This window comes from Nannospalax galili, unplaced genomic scaffold (assembly GCF_000622305.1).
Source record: "Nannospalax galili isolate Female #2095 unplaced genomic scaffold, S.galili_v1.0 scaffold819, whole genome shotgun sequence".
NCBI lineage: Eukaryota > Metazoa > Chordata > Mammalia > Rodentia > Spalacidae > Nannospalax > Nannospalax galili.
The window spans coordinates 524,190-541,521 of record NW_008343717.1 but is presented as its reverse complement, the minus strand read 5'-3'; positions in this window follow the sequence as shown (position 1 = coordinate 541,521).

The following is a 17,332-nucleotide window of genomic DNA, read 5'->3' as shown; positions in this document are numbered from 1 at the left end:
GATCATCAATAAATGTTACTTCCTCTTTCTCTGTAGTAATATAATCCATAACTGAAGCCATGTGTAATTAATCATTTGAAAGGTACAGTAAATAAGTCTTTAGTATTAAGATTGGAATTTGTTTTAGAAAATGATAAAACTGCTGGTAAACTAGAGTTTTCTTGTTTTAAAGGTGATTTTTAGTTTAGTGGCTAGCTGTCTACTATGTCTCAACACATGGAGATCAAGAAGAGAGGAGATTTAACATTCTAGCTTAATAGAAATGAATCTTGCAGATACAGCTATCGTGACTCATTCATTACCAAGAATATTGCCATCAATTTTTCAGGTACCTTAATATTGACTCTCTACAGACCTGTACAAGAGTTGAAGGGGACACATGACTTCTTAGTGATTTGGCTTCCTCCTCACAGGAATATAGCAACTAGGATACAGGCAAATTGAGTTTTCAGTGGAAAAAAAAGAGTTCACTGGGGGAGACTTGTGACAGATGCTGCCCATAATTAACTCAGGAAAGACAGTCCTCTTTGCTCTCTCACTACTCAATATTTATATATGTAAACATATATATATACATATATACATGATATATATATATATATGAAATTTGGAAATTTTCTAGTAATACACATAAAGGAAGGCCTATTTTCTAGTATAAAATACTTTCAGTGTTCTAAACACACCCTTATACCAGCCAACATGATGCATGGATACATCATTGCAAGTTAAAAGGACTTTTTAGTTTTTCAAATTAAATTTGGCAGATTACTACCCTAAATGTGATGAAAAGAAAATAGTTCTCCAAATGTTAGTATAGAAGCATACTCCTGTATTCCACAAGAAAACTGAATTTGCAATGGTTTGAAAGCAGAAATTTAAAATATAATTTTGCATTAATGCAGTTTGATATTTCCTTAAAAAGATCTTTATTTCTATAGTTGTTGGTAACTTCAAAAACCAAGTTCTAGGACTTCACTTTGGATTGTCTTTGAACCCTTAGAGCACAAAACAGATTTGACCATTATTAGGTCTCAACTGACTCACGGACATTTTTCTAGGTCAACAAAAGAATGTTTTTATATGTTATGATTTTCAGAGTGAGAGAAAAAAGGATCTGGACGTATTTTGCCATTAAACATACATTAGTAATTAGTAGGCTGTTCACAGACATAGACCCTCACTGAAATTTGGGAGATATCTATAAGTAGAAAGCGCCAATTGACTTTAAAATTCAAAAAGGCCCCAGACTAAGTTACTGTATGGTAAGCCTCACCTCTTTCCCAACATGAATTTGATGTAAACATCAATGGCATCTTTTGAGATGGCCTGACCTGCAGGGACTCTTTCTATCAGATGCAGATGCCTTACAAAACTACATGATACAAACCTCTTGCTAATTCTAAAAATAGTGAATATAATTAGTCCTGCAAATGAATGTTTCTACTCATCAGAATGACAAACTAACTTGTTAAGTAACGTACTTAATTTACATATCTAAGAGTCAACAAAAGCTTCATGTACTATTTATTTGATTATATCCTTTTAGGTGATAAAATGCAGTTCATTGGCTGGCTGCCACTCTTTAAAATGTAAGAGGTAATTAGGACCACACTGTTGTCATGTTTTTACAGCAAAATAAAATCTGCTTTCAGAGAAAATATGCTACCTTATCAAAAGCTGCTTTATTTATAATTATGAGTTCAATGTTTACGGATAAAAATTATTTTTAAAAGTGAATCTATTGAAATGGATTTCACAAGTAATACTTTCTGACTAATTTAACAAAATGTTTGAAAACCATAACATATACACAAGCACATATATATATATGCATGTATACATCTTATGTATTGTATAATAAAGGATTATTTTAATATACTTTTATATGTATGTTATGTATTCTTCCAGTGTGATACTACTGACATAGCCTTAAATAATTATTTTCAAAGGATATAAAGCCATACTATTTTAAATAATTTTACTGTAAACATACAATTATTAAAATGTTTGGGGAGGGCTGAAGAGATGGCTCAGCTGCAGAGTGCTTACTGCTGCTTTTCCAGAGGCCATGAAATTGGTTTCCAGTACCCATTTTGGGTGGCTCACAATCACCTGTAACTCCAGCTCTAGGGGATCCAACACCCTCTTCTGGCTTTCACAGACATTGCATAGTAAACTTGGAGAAGGTTACTATATTTTTCATTTTTCAACAAAGTGGCCATTCATACCTCTAAGAAACACAGCCATTTTAATATGTGTGTGAGAAAGAGGAGAGAGAGGGCGTGAGAGAGAGAGGGAGAGAGAAAGAGAGAGAGGGAGGGAGAGAGAGAGACAAAGAGACAGAGAAAAAGAGAGAGAAGGAGGGAGGGAGGGAAGGGGAGAGAGAGAGAGAGAGAGAGAGAGAGAGAGAGAGAGAGAGAGAGAGAGAGAGAGAGAGAGAAAGAGAATACTCTTATACCCATGCTGGCCTCAAACTCACTATGTAAATAAAGTTGATCTTGAATTCTTGATCATATTGCCTTTACTTACAAGTACTGGAATTACAGGTGTTTATCATTTTAATTTAAATTTTTGATGTTTTATTACTAAATTTTCTTTGTGTCATAATGTATTTGGGAGAGATAAAGTATTTCACAAACAATAACTATTATATATTGATGATATATGCTCATGTTGCATTAATTCAGTTTTCCCTCCCTTTCCACTGTCTGAATCTTTTTCTTCTTATTTTATCATTTCCTTTCAATCTCATGACATCTTCTCTCCCTAGATCCCATAAATGAGAAATAACGTTAACTCTTTCTGATTCTGTTTTGCTTTAATTTTTTCCTTAAAAAAATTAAAATTTATTCCAGAATTTTACCAAATGAATTTTGATCATATTCAGACATCCTGTCTCCTCTCAATCCCCTCCCTAATCCATCCAATTTCATATCCTTCATTATCTTGCATTTTGTTTATTAATTTTTAATATTTATTTTTATTGAATTTTTATGCATTTCATGAAAAACATCTTAATCATATTTATTCCCCTTCCTCTATCTACATCCCTCTATATCACTACTACCAAATTTCATGCATTCTGTTGTATATGTTAAGGCCTATGGAGTCACGCTGTGTCCCCAGATTTCCCTCTGTGTGAGTTCATCCACTGGCTAGCATCACTCCTTTGAAGAAAACAAACTCTCCCTCATCCAGAAATGATCAGCTCCCAATGGTTCCTCAACTAAGGCTGGAGCTTCTCACTCATTTCCCCACTTCTATGCTGTGTTTCTGTCTGGTTTGATTTTGCAGGTATTGTGCACAGCCATGCTTGTTGCTGCTCTTTTCAGAAGAGCTAAGAAATGGAAACAACCAAAATGTCATTCAGCTAACTAATGGATAATAAAACTGTGATGAAATTACACAACAAAGTTCCACTCTGTTGTAAAGACAGATGAAATATTAAATTTTCAGGTAAATGAATGGAACTAGAAACAGTTATACTAAGTGAATTAACACAGACTCATAAAAACAAGAGACCTATGTTCTCTCCCACGTCTAGCTCTTAACTCCAAATACTTATATTTGAGTATATATTCTGATATAAACTTAGGGGCCATGAAAACAGAAAGGAAACATGGGAGTAGAAGGAAAGAAGGAACCCTAGACAGCGGGATAATAGGAGACACATGTTACCAAGGGGTAAATGGGGAAATTGGGGTATTTAACTTGGAATGGAGGAAAAACATTGGGGTACAGGCTAAGAAGGAGCTCAGAAAAGTGGGAAAATAGGAAACAAGTATTATCAAAGTGGAAATGGGGAAGATAAATGCACTTTAACTGGGAATGGAGGAGGAAAGGCTATACAGGGAAAGAGGGGAGAAAAATAATGCTTAGGTGATATGAAAATCCTGAAGGAAATGAATTAGATAAAAAGACTACTGAAATCTACGTATACAGTATATGTATATGAATTCATGTGTATCACTGAAGGCAATATAACAAGAAACACAGTTTCAGACAGGAGTAACCTCCCTACAAGTGGTTGGTCAGGGCCATCCTAGAGACTCTTAAATAACACAGGCTATTGCCACAGGCCTTGATTACCTCCCAGAACTTGATGGAAAGACAGTATTGCTGCAGACAAGACATAGTTCAGACACAGTACTTGGAGCAGTGGAGCTAGAACTGATCTGGAAGCCTCCTCCCTGAAGACTAGCTCTCATAGCTTCAGAGGATACTATGCAAACTGCTAAGGGAGAAAATCAATGGTTCAACTCTAGCTGTAAAGCCTAATAACCACAAAATAAAACTATATCTAGTGGCACTTTTATCTTGGGGTAATCCACAGCTATCTTATTGGGCTTAAAGCCCTAATGAGAGGGAACTCATATGTGGTACTATAAACATAGTCAAATATACGTGGCCGAAGAGATCATAGAACCTAGAGAAAAACCTATGTCTGTAACATCCCTAGACAAATGCAGTTTCTTACTGTATGCCAAATGAGTGTTCCTTATATTTACAGACAAGTATACTTCTCACCACTCATCAAAGAAGCTTCTTATTGCAACAGATGGAGACTATTACAGAGTTCCACAACTAGTCAAACACAGAGAATAGGTGTTTCTGAGATACCCAGTTCTAAGTAGTGAAACTTCTACATGTAAGGCTCACAGAACATAATGGAGCAAGGATTAGAGAGTTATATCTCTCAGCTCTCACTTGTGAGGCTTCCCCATGCAACAGAGGGTGAATAATCCAGAAAGGCATGTTACCAAAATGCAGAGAATAAGAGACAGCAGACTGTATGTCCCTGTATAGGACTCCTATGTTAAACCTCAGCCATTCAGGACTCAGGGGATGTAGAGGAAGAGGGCGTGGAAAAAATATAAGAGCCGATGTTGTAGATGACCACAAGAAAAAGGTTTTCCAGGCTTCTTGGAACTTGCTCATATGAACTTATACTGATAAACCTTCTAATAGGAGTCAATCTGTATATTATCATTAGAAATAAATTTGTATTTAAAAATATTTTCAACTTTAAAATTTGTAACGGTCTTTCTTAAAATTTAGATTAGTTTTATTTTACTTACTCTGTCAATTTCATACATGTATATAATACAATCAGTTCACACCCCTCTCCACACTTTATCAAGTCTATTCTAATTTGGATTTTGTTGCTGTGATTAAACACCTGTACCAAAAGCAACTTGGTACAGAAAGGGTTTATTTCATCTTAGAGCTTACAGTCCATCATCAAAGGAAGTCAAGGCAGGAACTCAAGTTAGGAACCTGGAGGAAGAAACTGAAACAGTGACCATAAAAGAACTTCATTTACTGACTTATTTTCCCTGGTTTGCTCAGCTATCTTTCTTATACAGTTCAAGTTCCCCTGCCCCCTGGGGGAAGGCACAACTCAAAGTGAGTTGAACCTTCATACATCAAGTAGCAATTAAGAAAATACTTCAAAGACCTGGCCATAAATCTATCCAAGAGAAGAAATTCCTTAAATGAGGTTCCCCCTTCTCAGGTGATTCCCATTTATGTCAAATTAATAGAAACTAGTCAGTACTGTTCACCTCTTGCCATCTTGACATGAAAACACATCACTTAATCCATGACATTTCCTTTCTTGTTTGTCCCTAAGATTTCATGTTAATATCCCAATACAAAACAGAGTAAAACTTTAAAAGTCTCACAGTTTTTAAAATTTCTAATGCTTAAAAGTTCAATATTTCTTTAAATATTCCAAATGTCTCAAATGTGGACTCTTGTAAAATAAAAAAATAAGTTACAAATTCCTTATCCCAAAAGAGAAGAAGCAGGGCACAGTTATAATTGGATTAAAGGAAAACTCAAGTCCAGTAGCTGAAATGCTGTAGCTGAATGTGACATCAGGATCTCACCCACGATCTTCTGGATCCCAAAAGGCTTGGTAAGTTCTACTTCTCCAGCAATGTCATCTGAAGAATATAAAGTCTGTCTCATAGGCACAGGAAACATCCACTCCATACCCTGATGGTACTCTTAGGGGCCAATACTCTAGACTCTCCACTGCCACAGAGGCTGTATCTTCACCAATGGCCTCCTGGTTTCTGCAGGGATACCAACCCTGATACATGATGCTAAGCTTAGATTCTCTCTATGAGCCCTTCTGGGATTTTCACTGAATAACCCACCCCTGAAATATCCCCTTCCAGCTAATACATATTCTGTGGGTTTCTTTTGTTTTGTTTTGTGACCTACTGAGTTTAATGAGCACCTTTGGTGTAGAACTATCTGCTGGAACATGGGTAACTCACTAATGATTTTATCACTGAAGAAAATAACTCCCCCTCTTTCAGTAGCCATCAATGTCTCTAGATATCCCAAGATCCAAGGAGGTTAATATTTACTTATAATCACTCTGCACAGGAATCAGGAGAAATCCAGGCAGTAAAGAGACTTGAAGATGGGCCTGCTTCAGTGTCAGTTATTAGTGGTCAGTTATTAGTGTCCATCCCCAATACCATTCCCTGCTGCTGGGGCACAAACACAGCCAGATCAAATGTGTGATCATCTTTGAGTGAATCTTCAGCAAATAATTCAGTCTCCAGTAAAAACCTAATTCTTGGGGAAGAAGAGAAACAAAAATATCTCTGTCTCTGGATACAAACCAAAAACCACTCATCTCTTATTTAGAGCATCAGCAAATATCACTTGTGTCGGGAATGTGGGAAAGAAAATAATTGAGGGAGGACAGGCAAGATGAAGAGCTCAGAATTCTCTATCAGTTCCAACAGTTCCAAGTTGGTGTCAACTACCACAGAAACATTTTCCTGCCCAAGAAAGACCATATACATGTCTGAAAAAGGTCAAGAAAAAAACATCCTAACATGCACAGGGTGTACCTGCTATAGAGGTTTATCAGACTAATAGACAGACTGATCTGTCTCCACAACAAATTTTGGTTCCAAAGACAATGAAAGGAGTCATTCTCTTACATAACTCTTGGGTAAATAAATGCCTATTAGGCTATTTGATACATAATATCATTTGGCTTAGATGTCTCTGCTTTTGGCTAGTATGACCTGTCAATTGATGAGACTAGGATATTAAAATTACACACTATTATTGTGTTGGGTTTATCTGTGACTTTACACTTAGTAATATTTATTTTATGAAACTGGGTATACCCATATTCAGTGTCTATATATTTAGAATTGTATTGTCTTCTTGATGAATATTTTTCATTATTCAGTATGAAATAACCTTATCTCTTCTGAATAGTTTTTGCTTGAAGTCTGTTTTCATAGGTATCACAAAAGTTATACCTGCTTGTTTCCTAACTCCACTTGCTTGAATTGGCTTTTCACTACCCTTCCACTAAAATGATGGTGTCTATCTTTGTTGGTGAGATGTGGTTTTTGGAAGCAACAAATTGGTGGACCCTCTTTTTTAAATACCCAAATTCTTAGTCTGTTTATTTTGATTGGCAAATTTAGGTAAGTGATGCTCAGAGCTATTATTGAAAGATTTGTATTAATTCATATTATTTGTTGACTTGAGTTTTGGTGTTTCCCTAACCCTGTTCTAAGATGGTTCATTTCTTGAATTTTTTGAATGTGTTTATCCTTCTCTTCAGTCAAAAAATTCTTCTCAGTATCTTCTGTAGAGCTAAGTGGTCATAAATTCCTTTAGCCTGCTTTTTTTGTGTGTGTTTTTGTTTGTTTGTTTTGTTGTGTTTTTTTTTTTTGCTTTGAAGAATTATTATTTTAAAAAAATTAAATTTAATAACCACATGATTAGAAGCATTTTAGTACAGCTTTTATATATTCAGCAAAAGGAGAAAGGATACATCTCTTTCAAAAGTGGCTGTAAATTTTTAAGTACACAGTTGAGTTAATACAGTTATAGAATATTGAACTCAGTATAAACCCTGTAAGACATAAAATTGAATAAAGAGTTTTTAACCCTTTGAAGAATTACCTTCTAAGAGCTGTTGCAGATAGCATAAGGACCTCCCACTAGGCCCTACTTCCTGAGAGTTACAACAATGCAGCTCTTTCAAAAGTGTCTGTAAATTTTTTAGGTTCACTTAATACATAATACAGTTATATAATATTGAACTCAGTATAAACCCTATAAGATATAAAATTGAATGAGTTTTTACCCTTTAAAGAAGATCTCCATTTCATTTAAAAATATGCTGCTTCCTACATTATTAAAAAATTATTTATTTAATAACCACACAATTAGAAGAAGCATTTCATTACATCAGCATTGACATATTCAATAACAATTTCCAGAGCTAAGATGCAATCTCTTTCAAAATTGGCTGTAAATTTTTAGGTTTACAGTTGAATTAATACAGTTATACAATATTGTACTCAGTATAAACCCTATAAGACATAAAATTAAATGAGGTTTTAACCTTTAAATAAATCTCCATTTCATTATTAAAATACAGTTTCATAAGGAAAAATTCATTTTTAATGCAATTGACACTAAGATGTTTGCACACGTGTTTCTAATCTGTATATATCTGATTATTACTAGTTACAATTTTTTAAAAAATTAAAAAAATAATAATTCTTCAAAGAAAAAACCTTTGCTCCTTAGTAATTAGTAGAATCAAAAAACATTACCATTGGAATCTACCTGATGACTTTATATCCATGCTCAAATGCCAAGGAGCTCAGAAAGTAACCGACTTTAGCTTGCTTTTAAATCAAGGAAGGTTTTTCTTTCTTCTTCAACCATGGCAGAATTTTTTTTTAAATGTATGGAAGTATGAATTGGCAGCTGTAGTCTTCAAAATGTGCAAAATGCATCATTCTAAGGCCCTTTGGCTTTTAAAAACTTTTGTTGAAGAATCATTTGATATTCTAATGGTCTTGCCCTCATGTGTCACTTGGTATTTCAGTCAACTTTCAATGTGCCTTTTTTGCTTTGTATATTTAATATTCAAATATAATATGGCTTGGGGAGTTCCTTTTCTGGCTTGAGTATTTGGTGTTCTATATGAATCTTCTCCTGAATGGCCAGCTTTTCTCTTAGATTACAGAAATTTTCTGCTATGATTTTACTGAGAATGTGTTCTGTGCTTTTGACATTGAATTATCTTCCTTTTTATACACCTACAATTCGTAGATTTTTTTGATAATTTCACTTGTTTTATTTGCACAGTTTTACTAATTAATTTTTGTCCATGGCTGAAAGCTTCACTTCCTCAAGACTTGATATATTCTATGCTCCTCAATATCCCTTCTTTTGATAATGATTTCCACTGAGATTTTTGACTTATTGAAAATTTCATTTCTTGCAATTAATTTGGATTTCTTCACTGTTTCTATCTTTGTATTGAATCAAGTTTTCATATCCTGTATTGACTTGCTTATTTCATTCATTTTTTTGTGTGTTTTCTTGGGATTCATTCAGGAGTTTGTATTCTCTGATTTGAATTTCTTGGAGTTTCATATAAGTCTCTTTCACTGTGGGTCATTATTACGGGATCAGTAGGTTTTACAAGAGATGAGTCTTGCTTTTTCTTGTAGCTTGGGTTTTAGTGTTTGGGCTTGAATGTCTGAAGCTAGATCACTAGTGTAAATTTTGTTGCACGCACATACACGTGTGTGTGTGTGTGTGTGTGTGTGTGTGTGTGTGTTTGTATCCATGCACACATGGAAGTCAGAGGACAACTTCTGAGAGTTGTTTCTCTCCTACCATCTACATCCTCAGGATCAAGATCATTATGCCTGCTGGCAAGCACATTTGCTCATAGTCATCTTGCCAGCCTGCAAAAATTTTATTTTTAAATTATTAATACTATTTTGCGATTGAACCCAGAGCCATGTGGATGCTAGGCAAGGGACTCTCCCACAGGGCTACATCTCCAGCCCTTCATTTTCTTTTCCTTAAATGTAAATGAATTCAAAGAGAATCTGTTCTCAATCTTCAAATAAGATAGATTGCCAGACTGGGATTTTATGTTTTTCTTGTGGTTTTGTATACACCTGGTGCATAACTATGAGAGTCCAGTTCCTTCTAGTAAAAGGAGAAGAGCCTGGAAAAAATGATCCGTAAGCTGTTGTCCCAGAATAATGATCCCCGAGTCTATAATGTGGGAGGAGTCTGGATAAGGAGCCTGGTACAGTGGAATAGCCCTAGCTATGAGGCTTTTCCACGTATCTACAGATAAGAATGAGTGTCAGTTCAGGTCCATGGTGGACTGTGGGAACCATACATCTTGCCACAACACACTGGGGAGTTTCTACTGCATTTGCCTTGGAGGCTATCAAGCCACAAATAACAATAAGACATTCATTCCCAGTGATGGCACCTTCTGTACAGGTACTAAAAGGGGCTGCAGTGATGGCAGCTTGGTGATGGAACAACAGTGAATGGGTAAAAGGCAGGACCGAGGCAGGGAACCTTCAACTTGGGACAAAGATATTGCGGTCTATAGAATAATAATACTTTGCTGAATTTTCTGGGACTTTATTATGAAGTATTAAGTGTTGAGATGCCTGTAAAATGTTTTAAATGATAAAATGTGAACAGCTATTGAGTCATTTATGATTTTGTGAAGTGGGTGTATTAGAATTGATTGCAGTACTATTTTTCTAGTTTGGTATGTTTAAACAATTTTTTTTTTGAGACAGGTCTCCCTGTATCCCTAGCTTCCCTAGAATTTGCTATATAGACTGGCTGGCCTCCATGCCACAGAGATCCACCTGCCTCTGCCTCCTGAGTGCTAGGATTAAAGGTATGGGCCACCATGCCTGGCCAGTGTTTAAATTTTATTTATATTTATTTATTTTTATTTTATGTGTATGATTTTCTTGAATGTATGTAAGTATGCCTGGTCATGCAATACCTCAGAGGCCAGAGGAGGACATCAGATTCCCTGGAACTGTAGTTACGATTGGTTGTTAACTGCTATATGGCTGCTAGGCACCAAACCTGGATCTTCTGCAAGAATACCCAGTGCTCTTAACCACCAAGCCATCTCTCCAGCCCCCTTTAAAATTTTTTTAACTTTAAAATTTATTATTGCTGAGGATGGTGGCACACTCCTTTAATCCTAGTGCTTGGGAGGTGAAGCAGGTGGATCTCTGTAAGACTGAGGCCAGTGTGGTCTACACAGCAAGTTCCAGACAAACTGAGGCTACGAATCTTTAAATTAAAAAAAATTTAAGCCATATTCCTTCTTTCAGTGGAAGTGTTGCCAATATTTAGGAGGTAGTAGATTTAGGAAGTAGTAAGTTTGAGGTATCATTTTTCTCTGTTAAACTGGTTTTCAAGGAAACAATATTTATATACAGGAGTTTCCTAAGAGTGGAATATTGTCTGCAATTACAGTTAGCAGAAAGGGGTAGACACACTGTGAAAATATATTAGTAATTAACTAAAATCAGCCAACTCTTAAACACCAATCATTTTGAGGAGTACAAGAACAATGATAGTATTGTGTGAATGTTTTGTCTTTACTCAGTAGAGTAGTTGCACATGTGAACTCACAGTGCTTGTAATAACATGCACAAGGCTTGTTCTAGCCTAAGTGAGACAAAATCCAAGCACGGATGGCGAAAGTGTGCAAAAGCCGCAGCCCTAGCTGAACACATACTGGGAACTAGTAGCTTCTGGAAGAAGGAGAATCAGTTTTCTTTAAGGGTATAATGCCTGGATGGTTAAACAGGCTTCAAGGTTTGAACCCACATCTGAGAACATTTGGGGAATGCAAATTAGAATATGCCTTTATGAAAGAAAAACTATAATAAAGGAAGTGAAGTTGGGGAGGTCAGAACAAGAAGATAGAGTTATGGAAAGCTTCTGAATATAACCAAAATGTATTGTGTGAAATTCTCAAAGAATCAATAAAAATATTACAAAAGGACTGGCTCCTCTCCATCCTTACTAGCCTAATAATACCTAAGCAAGAGTAATGAAATAGTAAGGGGAGAGAGAATTCTAAGTGAGAAGCTGAATTTGTTGCCATCCCTGCCTGAGAAGCCATTATATTTATGTAATATACCTTTTCTTGAAATCTATGTAAATGACCCTTGGTACCTCCAAATCTTTTTCATCTTTTTGCTTGTCCTTGTGTGTCATGAGCTTCTTTTGCTAACAACATTGCAGCAAAAAAGGAAAAACCTGAAATATATAAAAAATTACAAAAGTAAAAAAGAAACTGTTAATATGAGCGAAGAGAGAGGAAAATAAATGAAGAAGGGAAAAAGGCAGGGGACACTAGTGATTAGAGAGGAAATAAAAGAGGAAACATAAATAGAGGGGGGAGCAGGAGGGAGAAAGGGGAAGGATGAGTTCTTTAGGGTTAGAGGTAGATTGAAAAGAGAGTGATAATGATCTGGTACCAGATAGTGTAAAACAGTCTCATCTCTCAAGAGGCTGAGTCACAGAGACCTCACAAACCAGGCTGTCTATGTATCTTAGGAGAATAAAATGAAAAAGAAAAGTATAAAGTGGAAACAAAAAATGACATAGGGGAACAAGAGAGCAAAACCAAGCTCTCCTGCTAAACTGACATCTGGTATTAAACAAAGGAAGAATAGGTATAGTGGGAAAGAAGGTCATGGGTAAAGAAGGTGTGGATAGCGGTTGCCCAGTTGCTAGATTCACTCTCAAGTCTCTTCGTATTCCTTTTCCAGCTCCTAAAAGCCTGTGTCACTCCTGAAGACCTTCTATGGGGGGTGTTCCTATTCTCCCCTCTAGACTTTTCTTTGGGTGATTGGATTAGAAAGCTAGTCCAGCCCATGGATAGTGCTTCACAGGCCAATTTCAGATGCTTCTGAGACCTGACTCCTTCAGGGTTCCCACTGTGAATGATGGATCTCCTTCTGGATCTTCTTCCCACTGCCTCTGTGCTAGTTATTTTCTATTGCTGTGATGAGAAAGTCTTACCAAATCCAACTTGGGAGGGTGGTATTTGGCTTACACATCCTGGTTACAGCTGGTACTCCAGATCCATCTGGATTCAAAACCTCTGACCTCCTTAGGTATCTGCATTCATGTGCACAGCCCTCCCCCCACGTGCACATGCATATGTAATTAAAATAATAAAAATGAAATTCTTTTAGAAATTAGTGGGATAAAAATTTTATGTAGAAGGATAGAAAGTCTTTACAGCATTTAAAAGTATAAAATTTGAGACTTGGGTAATATTTCAGTTGATAAAGTACTGGCCTTGCAGATAGGAGGACCTCAATTAAACCCAAGAACTTTCATGAAAACATCTGGGCATGGTGGCACAGGTGTTTAACCCCAGCACTGGAGCAGTGCAGACTGGTAGATCACTAGAGCTTTTTGAACAGCCAGCCTCATCTACTGAATGAGCTCCAGGCTAATGAGAGACTCTGTCTCAAAGCAAAACAAGGTAGATTGCATCTGAGGAATGATACTCAGCATTGTACTCTGGCACACACACACACACACTCACACACACAGAGACATGCAGGCACCTGTTCACATACTAATCCCCACACATGTACACACACACACACACACACACACACAATTTTAAAGATAAATAAAAGTAAAGTACAAAATTTGATGCCCACCATTATAATAGCACAAATTCCTGTTCAACTAAAAAAGAGTGCCAAGACAATTCATTTTCTTTGACATGTATTTCAGACTACTCCTTAAAAAAGTCACAAACTAGTATTTTTTAAGAGTTTTGCTGTTTCAGAATTCTTTTTGATAATACTTACTGCTGTTGATTACAGTTTGAACTTGTCACAATTCTGTCTGAAGAGGGTGATATTCATGATAATGCAAAACGGAATCAATTAGCAAGTCTGAGTCCTCTGGTAGGTAGAAGTTTGAGATGAGTAATTCTAGCATTAACAAATCTAGGAATGATTAATTAAACTTGAGTAAACATATGACATTAGAACTTAATTAGTTTGTATCCAAAGAAATATATCATTATTTGAATTAGTGTTTACTTTTGATGTGATAAATCTTTGTTCAGGGAGCTAATTATATAAACCATGTATTTGATAGAATATTATATTTATAGGTTCTTTAGACATTAATTTGCCTAATATGGTGAAAAAATTAATCTACAATATTTAAAATATTTTTGCATTTTTTATTTGCGTGTTTTGCTTATAGGTACATAAGTACACCCATGCTATGCAATATCCATTGAGGCCAGAAGAGGGCATCAGATCCTATAGAACTGGAGTTTGGGGTGGTTGTTACCTGCCGTGTGGGTACTGGGAACTGACCCCAGGTCTTCTGTAAAAGCAACCAGTGCTCTTAAGTACTGAGACATCTCTCTAGCCCCATAATCCACAATACTTTATTTTTGTTGGGGGAGGGCACTGAAAATTCTTTTAGTGTGCCCACTTTTTATTCTTTAAAGAAAAGTGAAATCTTTAGTATAACTCAGTCATCAAAGAAGTCATTCAGGACTCCTACAAAAATATAACATAAATGATTCCTGGTCTTTTATTCCTTCTTGAAAATTAACACCAACCAAAGCAATCAAGCAACAGGAATTTTCAGTCTTGTCAGTGACAGTTCTAACAAATACTGAAATAGATGTGCTTTCTTTTGTTAAATCCCACTTTAAAACACACAGAGTGCATTAGGTCAGATGGGGAATATGAGGGAGCATAGGTGTGGGGGGTTCTAAATTTGATTAAGAACTATTGTATGAAATGCACAAAACTAAATAAAAATATTTAAAAAAATGTGTGTGTATTTTCAAGTAAGCTCATAAAAAAAGAACAAAGGTAGGGTATGGAGTTTCCTGTCTAAGCATTTGACTGTGATCATTGTTTATTTATTTTTATTTTTATTCTCTATATATGAGTGTAAGTGTACTCATGTCGTGCAAGAATGACAAATTAACCAGAAAGGAATTATGCCCATTCTCCTTAAAGAAGCTGCAGTCTCTATCTCACCAATTTATATCACACTTGCATTGCCTGTTCATACACATCGAGGTCATCTGCTTTTGCTATTTATAGAAGTCAGAAGAAGGCTTCAGATCCCCTGGAACTAGATTTACAGATGATTGTTAGCTGTCATATGTGTGCTGGGACTAGAACCCATGTCCTATGCAAGAGCAGTCAGTGCTCTTAACTTCCGAGCCATCTCTCCAGTCTTGACTGTGCTAATTGTATTTGCTTAATTTTCAATTTTCTGTGCTGTGTTTTTATAGAAGTATTTCTTTTCTATAAATTTTAATGCTTATATTTATTTATTCATTTGTTTATGTGATATGAAATATTTCATCTATTTATAACTGTTGTGCTGGTTTTATTTTGTTTTTAACATAATTATGCTTTGGCAGTGCTGGGGATCATGAAGTCTTTAAAATTACACATTTAACACAACTTCTATTCAGTTTCTGTACTGAAATATATTCATATTAACTGAATTTATAATTTAATGATATAAAGTGCAGGAAATCTGCCATCCCTTTATTTGACCTGAATAGGGCTTTATGAATTAAGAAACTTTGCCTAAAAATCTAGACATCCTGTTTCTATTACAAAATTATAAGCCATGAAACAATAGACCTAATCTAGAATGACAAATTAACCAGAAAGGAATTATGCCCATTCTCCTTAAAGAAGCTGCAGTCTCTATCTCACCAATTTATGTCACACTTGCGTTGCCTGTTCATACACATCGAGGTCATCTGCTTTTGCTATTTATCACTCCTGTTTTCATATAATATATATTTCTTGAATTTTTATGTATTTCATACATAGTAATCATATTTAGAACTCTTCCCCTGGATACATGGCCCGTAGCCCCTCCCAATGGATTTTATTCATTCTGCTATATATGATAAGGCCTATCAAGTCAAGTTTGTGTCCCTGGATGTCCCTTTGTGTGAGTTCATCCACTGGAGCCTGGTCAGACTATCTAGCACAAATCTCTTAAAGAAGACCAACTCTCCCTCACCCAGAAGAGATCAGTTCCCAATGGTCCCTCAGCTAATGTTGGAGATTCTTACCCATTTCCCTACTTTATGCTAGGTTTTTGTCTGTTTGAGTTTGTATGGACCTTGTGCATGCTGTCCCCATTGCTGTAAGCTCTCTGGAAAACTCTGCTTCCTTATGATCATCCACCATTCTTGGCTATTAACAATCTTTCTGCCCCCTCTTCCTTAATGGTCTCTGAGCACTGTGTGGCAGAGGTTTAATGTAGGAGTCCTCTCTGTGGACAAGCACTCTGCAGTCTCATTTTGTATGCTTTGGCCAGTTGTGGCTTTCTGTGTTGATCATCGTCTACCTGTTGCATGAGGAAGCTTCACTGGTGAGAGATGAGAGAATCATTAATATTCTCTTTAACTGCTGTTCTGCTATGTTTCCTAAGTCTTAGGTGTAGAGGTTCCACTGCAGATGTGTCATATAGGGCCGGGTACCTCACAGACACTTATTCTCTACATTTTATCAGTTGTTGAACTCTGTAATAGTCCTCTATCTCTTGCAAAAATAAGCTTTTTTGATGAGTAGTGAGAGGTATACTTTTCTGTAAATATAGTTTGCATATTTAGTATACAGTAAGAAATTACATTTGTCTAGGAATGTGACAGACATAGACATAGGTTTTTCTCTAGGATCTATGACCACTCCAGCCATGTGAATTTGGTTTTGTTTACATTACACATGCCTTCCTTCCCACTGAGTGAGTTTCCAGTCTATTTAGGTAGCTGTTGATTACCCCCAAGGTATAAGAACCACTACTGCACCAATAGAAATCATTTGCTGTGCTGATTATTGCTGTGGCTATTAGGCTTTACAACTGCATCAGGCCATTGCATTTTCTCCCTTAACAGCTCACATAGTATCCTCTGCTACTGTGAGAGCTGGTCTTCAGGGCGACAGCTTCAAGGTCAGTACCAGCTTCATTGCTTCAAGTCCTGTGTCCTAAGAATGTCCTATCTTCAGCAGTAGGGTCTTATCTTTAAGTTCTGGGAGGCAATCAGTGCTGTGACAATAGTCTGTTATTGTGGGAGTCTCCTGGACTACCATGACCAACCATTTTAAGGGAGAGTTCTCCTGTCTGGTATTTTGTTTCTTTTAAATAGCCTTCAGCTTGACACACACACTCATGTTCATATATTTTATGTGTATTTCACTATACATTTAATGAGAAATTTTAACTTCTTTTATCTATTTTGAAAATGCTCAGATGTCACCAATATGGCAATAACCATCCCCAATCTCACACCATTCCTTCAAGCATATCTGACTTCATTTCTCTCCTCCATTGAGCTTTTCAGTTCCATAAGCTGTTTACCTTCTTGCCTTTGATAGAACCCCCAGGCTTGTTCCTGTTCCCATCATCATCTCCTATGAGAGTGACTTCAATGCTCCAA